Below are 7867 nucleotides of genomic sequence, written 5' to 3' on the forward strand. Positions count from 1 at the left end.
CATCGACTGACTTACTTTTGGAGCCAGACACTTTGACAGTGGCTTCATCTTCCCTAGCCTTCAGGACCTGGATGGCTTGCCGCCGCCCCCCCCCCCCCGACCCCGATTCCAAAACCTCTGAAAATGCACTGAAAGACAACAAGAGGCCAGAAGACCAGAGAGAAACAAAAGTGTGGATCATTGGGTCCAGCTACATCAGATGAGACGAGGGTGAAGAAAAAGAGACTTTTGGAGAAAATTTTGGACTTAATGCCAAAGTCCAGTGGTTTGGCAAAGGAGGAATGCGCTGGTGGGGAGTCCTTCCTCATTTTTATGAGGACCTATCCACACAGAGTCCACCTGACATACTGGTAATCCATGCTGGGGGCAATGATTTGGGACTCTTTTCTGCTTATAAACTTTCTTCTGTCATTGAGAAGGAATTGCTGCAACTGTACACAGAGTTTCCCTCAATGACACTTGCATATTCATCCATCAACGAGCGTCAAGTGTGGAGTTATGGAAATCCAGGCAAAATCAAGAAGGACAGGAAGATTGTGAATGCCAGCATTAGAAAGGCTGTTGACCGCTTTGATGGAGTGATTATTGAGCATCCTCGCATCAGGTTTTTCAACAACTCAATTTTTTTACCCGACGGAGTTCATTTCACCAAGAAAGGAAATGAACTGTTTCTGACAAGCATCCGCTCGGCCATCCAGAAAAGTCTTCAGTCAACTCACTGAAAACTGACTTGAGGCATTTATTTCACAGTCCAAAAAAACCATATGTTGTTCATTTTAGGCAATGTGAGCAACATATAGCTAATGTGTGCTCTCATTTTTCTTTCCTTTTGCCTCTCACCCCCCAACCAGTCATGACAGATGGCTGCCCCTTTCTTAGCCTGGTTCTGTCAAATGTTTCTTCCTGTTAAAAGGGAGTTTTCCTTTCCACAGTTGCCCAGTGCTTGCTATTAAAGGGGATCATTTGATTGTTGGGGTTGATAGTTTAGAATTTAATTGGCTTAAACCAATAAACATAAAACTTCAGGTGAGAGGTTCACATAGTAGGGAGCACTACAAAAATTACAAATAAAAAATAAAGAAAAGAATTTTTGAAAAAGATCTCTTACTGCTTTGTTTAGTTACTTAAATGAACACTGTATTTTTTTTTTGTCATAGAAGAATAAGAATATTAATATGAATATGAACACTAAGGCGTTCCCAGGCCAGCCAAGAGATATAATCTCTCCAGCCTGTCCTGCATCTATTTTATGAACAAATATTAGTAGGCTGAAGCCTTTTACTTCAGCTGTGATTGTTTTTGTTATTAAGATATATATTAATATTCTTTTTTAAAGATGTGGGTTTGTTTTTCCAGCTTCATTAACAGTTGTTTTTTCAGAGATCAGATGTCCTCACATCTTCAGCAGTAACGTTAATCCATATTGCACAGATAAAGAATATCAGCAAAATTACTGGTTTTACTTTTGATATTTTGCCAGTAAAACAGTTTTGTCTCCTGAGGTCTTTTCATTCAAATCGCTGCCATTCCTCATTGTTCCCTATCATAAATCCATCACTGGATCACACCCAATTGCTACCACAATAATCATGTTTAAGGTTGTGAGCTGGTTCCTGATTTGTGTTTTCGTTAAATAAAAGACATCATCTGCACAAATGAATGCAGAAAAACTTCATCAGAAAACAGAACACTAAGTGTCTGATGCTAAAATACCACAAATGTTCCCTCCTATAACAAAAATTAAAAACTAAGGATTATTTACAGTATCATATTTTTATCAGATGTTCTTATTAGTTTGTGTAAGAATTATTAAACTGCATAGTGACAACCAAAAAAACTGGTTCACTCACACCTTAGACCGATGTTGGACAACATGCCTTCCTCTAATGTTAAGTCAGTCTTTGCATTTCTTCCAGGTAACTCCCACAGGTGTGACATGATGATTAAATCTTGGATGTGTAATCTGTCGTGTGTACTATGTGCTCTCCAGCAAGATAAATTCTTGGTTTTTTTAAATATAAGTTGAGGTCTTTCATGTCTCTTTAACAAAAAACAAAAAATCCCCATTCAAAAATTTCTCATCTATATGATGGTGTGTGTGTGTGTGTGTGTGTGTGTGTGTGTGTGTGTGTGTGTGTGTGTGTGTGTGTGTGCGCGCGCGTGTCTTCAGTCATGTCACAGAAAACAGACTTGAGGCATCATAAACTATAAACTAGAATATGAAATTGTGGCGTGGGTGTGGTCTCTGGCCGGCTGCAGAGGAGGGTTGACGCAGTGAGCTCCTGGGGTGGCGCAGGGGCGGGGTGAACAGGTGTGCTGGGATGTGAGTGTGATTATGTCTCTTTATATGTTTACAGTGACAGTCGGAGGGGGGGAGAGCGGACATGACGGCAGAACGGGAGTGTCTGTGTCCCTGTAAAAACAGAAACCACAGTGTAATCACATTCAAAAATAAAGTAGTGCTGTCATTACGTCCGTGTCCTGTCTATGCTTAACGGATCCAACATTACAGAAATCAATGCAAATTCAAAAGACCAGTGTTAGGTTGAACTTATTAAAAGCCTTAAAACAATTAAAGCCTTCAAATAATGTTTCATCAGCGTGTCTCTCACTCCTAACTGCCTCAGCAACACAAAGAGGCAGGGATAGCTCAGTAGGTAAAGTGGTCGCCCCATGATCGGAAGGTCGGCGGTTCGAATCCACTTAACGGCTACCCTGAGGTACCCCTGAGCAAGGTACCGTCCCTACACACTGCTCCCCGGGCGCCTGCTTAGTGGGCTGCCCACTGCTTCACTGAGTGAATGGGTCAAATGCAGAGAAAAACAAGTAATTTCCCCATGGGGATCAATAAAGTATCCATTATTATTATTATTATTATTATAAACGCCTTCTTTTGGTAACATCCAACACATAAGCTCCCTCATGATGCTTCGAGGTGAGGAAACAATGAAAAGAGAGCCCATTTTCAAGCCTATTGCCTTGCCGGTAGTCCAATCTAACATTCCAGCCGACCACACAGCATGCATTTGTTTGGCCTGCTAATATGGCGCCTCGACCAAATATATATATATATATAATATATAATATATAATATAATATAATATAATATAATATAATATAATATATAATATATAATATAATATAATATATATATGTGTATATATATATACACATATATATATATACACATATATATATATATATATATATATATATATATATATATATACACACATATATATATATATATATATACACATATATATATATATATATACACATATATATATATATATATATATATATATATATATATATATATATATATATATATATATATATATATATATATACACATATTAGGGGTGCAACGATACACAAAATTCACGGTTCGGTTCGGTTCGATACTTTGGTGTCACGGTTCGATATTTTTTCGATACAAAAAAAATGTTCATGCATTTTTAATTTGTCATTTATTAAAATTATAAATATATATTTTAACTCAAAAGTACAGTTTTTAAATTTAACCCTAACCCTTGTGCGTGTTTTTTATTTTGACAGCGAATGCGCACCTGCGGACCACTTATGTGCAGCCCTGGTTATTTAGCTCGTCATATTGCAGCCACAGAAATTATTTTGTCCATGAAACCATAAAGCTGAACTTTCTTTTTGCCTTATAGTCTGATTTGTCATAACTTCTCCGTTTTGTGGTAAGCTTTTCTTTGGCTGTCACTTCTTCACCCTGACCTGTCTTGTTTGGCTCAGCAGAACTGAAATGCTTTTACACACGGACTCACATAAGCTCAGCGATTCTCTGCGCGATCAACCTCTCACATGTTTAAGCTTGCTGCGGGAGATTTCACTTGTCATGTTTGCATAGTAAGCTAACGATTAATAAGACAATGTCAGAGGAATTGGTGCACAAATTATCATCACTCACAGATCAGTGCTGTGGCGCTCTATACACAGTTCGCACGATTGCAAAGTGAAAGCAAAAAAACAAGCGCAAATTCAAACGCGATTTCAATATGTCACATATTGACAGTGGCTCACCGATGCCAATGACATAATTACCCAGCTACATTTCTGAAAGAATGCAAAAGCATTGACATATATTTTTCCTTCCTACAATAGCCCGACGGGCAGGGTAGCCCGACTGAAAAAATCGCTAGCCCCAGGATGTCAGGCTAGCGATATTGCAAGCCCTGTATCTGATTGAGGAATCACTCATCTTTGGAAAAGAGAGTTTATTACAGAGAAATGTCTCTTTCCAAAATAAAAGCTATACTATCCGCTTCTTCTGGGCTATATTCTCAGCAGCATAAGGAGAATCATGTGCTAACAGCTGTCTAAATGACTCGGCTAAAGTTAGTAGCATGCTTGTTGTTTTTGTCTTTGCACTAGGATGATGTCGGCGTAAATGTGCAGTCATATTCGTTGTGTTCCCACTAGTGCTTTCAGGTTAATCTCGTTGAAATGACCTTAACACCACAACACGGCAAATCTCCGTTAACGAGCTACCGCCGATCGCCCCGTGCATGGGGCTAGACGGCTAACACGTTAACGAGCTAACTGCGCTAACACACTAGTTCCCACCCATGTAATTGAGCATTGCATGGCACATTCAACATACTGTTTTACTTTAGTCCATGACTCGCTTACCTTCAGGGTCATACGTCACATGAAAACCAAAATAATTCCAAACGCCAGATCTGAATGAGGGTGGGGGAGGTGCCCTGCGCTCTTCCTTCTGACTATGCTGTCTGTGTGGAGCACTCAGTGGATCTGCGCTCGACAGTGCAGCCTAGGCGGAGTAGTCGAACGCAGATTCACTGAGCGCTCAACACAGACAGCATCGTCAGAAGGAAAGTTGATAAAATAAATTACAAATGTTGTATTGTTCGATACATATGCGTACCGAACCGAAAGCACTGTATCGAACGGTTCAATATCGATACGAATATCGTTGCACCCCTAATATATATATATATATATATATAAAACACCCAGCACGCCCCTGCGGGCGGTTTATCCTTCAAGCTCGGGTCCTCTACCAGAGGCCTGGGAGCTTGAGGGTCCTGCGCAGTATCTTAGCTGTTCCCAGGACTGCGCTCTTCTGGACAGAGATCTCCGATGTTATTCCCGGGATCTGCTGGAGCCACTTGCCTAGCTTGGGAGTCACCGCACCTAGTGCTCCGATTACCACGGGGACCACCGTTACCTTCATCCTCCACATCCTCTCGAGCTCTTCTCTGAGCCCTTGGTATTTCTCCAGCTTCTCGTGTTCCTTCTTCCTTATATTGCTGTCATTCGGAACTGCTACATCGATCACTACGGCCGTCTTCTTCTGTTTGTCTACCACCACTATGTCCGGTTGGTTAGCCACCACCATTTTGTCCGTCTGTATCTGGAAGTCCCACAGGATCTTAGCTCGGTCATTCTCCACCACCCTTGGGGGCATCTCCCATTTTGACCTCGGGACTTCCAGGTTATACTCGGCACAGATGTTCCTGTACACTATGCCGGCCACTTGGTTATGGCGTTCCATGTATGCCTTGCCTGCTAGCATCTTGCACCCTGCTGTTATGTGCTGGATTGTCTCTGGGGCATCTTTACACAGCCTGCACCTGGGGTCTTGCCTGGTGTGATAGACCCCAGCCTCTATGGATCTTGTACTCAGAGCTTGTTCTTGTGCTGCCATGATTAGTGCCTCTGTGCTGTCTTTCAGTCCAGCTTTGTCCAGCCACTGGTAGGATTTCTGGATATCAGCCACCTCCTCTATCTGCCGGTGGTACATACCGTGCAGGGGCCTGTCCTTCCACGATGGTTCCTCGTCTCCCTCCTCTTTCTTGGGTTTCTGCTGCTTGAGGTATTCACTGAGCACTCGGTCAGTTGGGGCCATCTTCCCAATGTATTCTTGGATGTTCGTTGTCTCATCCTGGACTGTGGTGCTGACACTCACCAGTCCCCGGCCCCCTTCCTTCCGCTTAGCGTACAGCCTCAGGGTGCTGGATAGGGATGGGTATCGAAAACCGGTTCTTGTTGAGAACCGGTTCCCACTGTTTCAATTCCTTGGAATTGTTTGCCATTTTTGCAAACGATTCCCTTATCGATTCCAGTCGCCCCGAATGACGTCATCACGTTGCGGAGCGTCATTTACCTGGCAGGAAACACGGCGCGTAAGCGGCTCAAACGCTCAAAAGTTTGGTTATATTTTACGAGAACGGATGACAATAGGGCAACTTGCAATACTTGCAAAGTAGATATTTAATTTAAGGGAGGAAACACTACGAATATACAAAAGCATTTGCTCACAAAACACGCGATGACCTTAAATGAATTTCGTGTTTTTAATTCCGCTCCGGACTTGTGAATCTCAACCCAGCAGCAGCGGTAACGTTTGCACGTCCTCTCCCGTTAATGCGGCAGGGAAATAATCAACTAACAGTGCATATTATGTTAGCGCGATCTGCCTTATTACAAAACCTGCCATTACTGTGCATTTAGGTGATCATGATGAGAGAGACAGAGTCTGGCTGGCTCAGATGCTGGCAGCTCTCGCTGCAGTCTACCGTTAGCGTCTCCTTTGAGGCCAGGATAGACGAATGTCACCGAGCAGTGACTAAGTTTGTGGTAAAAGGCTTGCACCCATTTGCCACAGAAGATGCCCCCGATTTTGAGTGAATGTGTTTAATTGTAGGCAGGGACATTACTGGATATTCTTGTGTAATTGCTACAGAATGATTTATGTTATACTTTGTTATTGCTACAGAAGAATATTTATTTTATTATTTTACATTTACAATTTTTTTTCCTGGGGACCCTGTGACACCCCATTGAAGAGCCGTAGGCTGTGGATCTCTTAAGATCTCACTGTTGGGTTTGTAAGGCCATGTTACTCCTAAATTTCTATCTTGTTCAAAGAGAAGATATAAAACAAAGTTCTAAGCTAATCGACCTTAGTGTTCTCCTTTTTTTAAAGAGAGTCGATAAGAGAATCGATAAAGAATCGAATCGTTAAACAGAATCGAAAATGGAATCGGAATCGTGAAAATCTTATCAATACCCATCCCTAGTGCTGGACTTGGGGTGAAACCCTCCATGCATGGTAAGGAGCTTTCTTGTCTTTATGTCAGTGGCTTCTATCTCCTCCTTTGGCCAGCCTATTACCCCAGCAGGGTACCTGATCACGGGCAGGGCGTACGTGTTGATGGCCCGGATCTTGTTCTTACCATTCAGCTGACTCCTCAGGACTTGCCTGACCCTCTGCAGGTACTTGGTGGTTGCAGCTTTTCTAGCGGCCTCTTCATGGTTCCCATTCGCCTGCGGGATCCCCAGGTACTTGTAACTGTCCTCTATGTCTGCAATGTTGCCTTCTGGTAGTTCAATCCCCTCAGTTCTGACTACCTTCCCTCTCTTTGTTACCATCCGACTACACTTCTCCAGTCCGAACGACATTCCAATGTCATTGCTGTATAGCCTGGTAGTGTGGATCAGTGAATCGATGTCTCGTTCACTCTTGGCATACAGCTTGATGTCATCCATGTACAGGAGGTGGCTGACAACTGCTCCGTTCCGTAGTCGGTATCCGTAGCCAGTCTTGTTAATGATCTCACTGAGGGGGTTCAGGCCTATGCAGAACAGCAGTGGGGACAGAGCATCTCCTTGGTAGATCCCGCACTTGATGATGACTTGTGCTATGGGCTTGGAGTTGGCCTCTAGTGTTGTACGCCACATCCCCATTGAGTTCCTGATGAAGGCTCTTAGGGTCCCATTGATCTTGTACAATTCTAAGCATTCCAGTATCCAGCTGTGGGGCATTGAGTCATAGACCTTCTTGTAATCAATCCAGGCAGTGCACAGGTTG

The 7867-nt window shown here is 42.6% G+C and overlaps 1 pseudogene; it reads left to right on the top strand.

The window, feature by feature from the left end:
* Positions 1–71: 71 nt before the first annotated feature.
* Positions 72–722, top strand: LOC146657056 (uncharacterized; annotated as a pseudogene).
* Positions 723–7867: the final 7145 nt, after the last annotated feature.

This window comes from Rhamphochromis longiceps, linkage group LG12 (genome assembly GCF_057381845.1).
Source record: "Rhamphochromis longiceps isolate RC_006_pf linkage group LG12, R_longiceps_female_GT1.1, whole genome shotgun sequence".
NCBI classification, from domain to species: Eukaryota; Metazoa; Chordata; class Actinopteri; order Cichliformes; family Cichlidae; genus Rhamphochromis; species Rhamphochromis longiceps.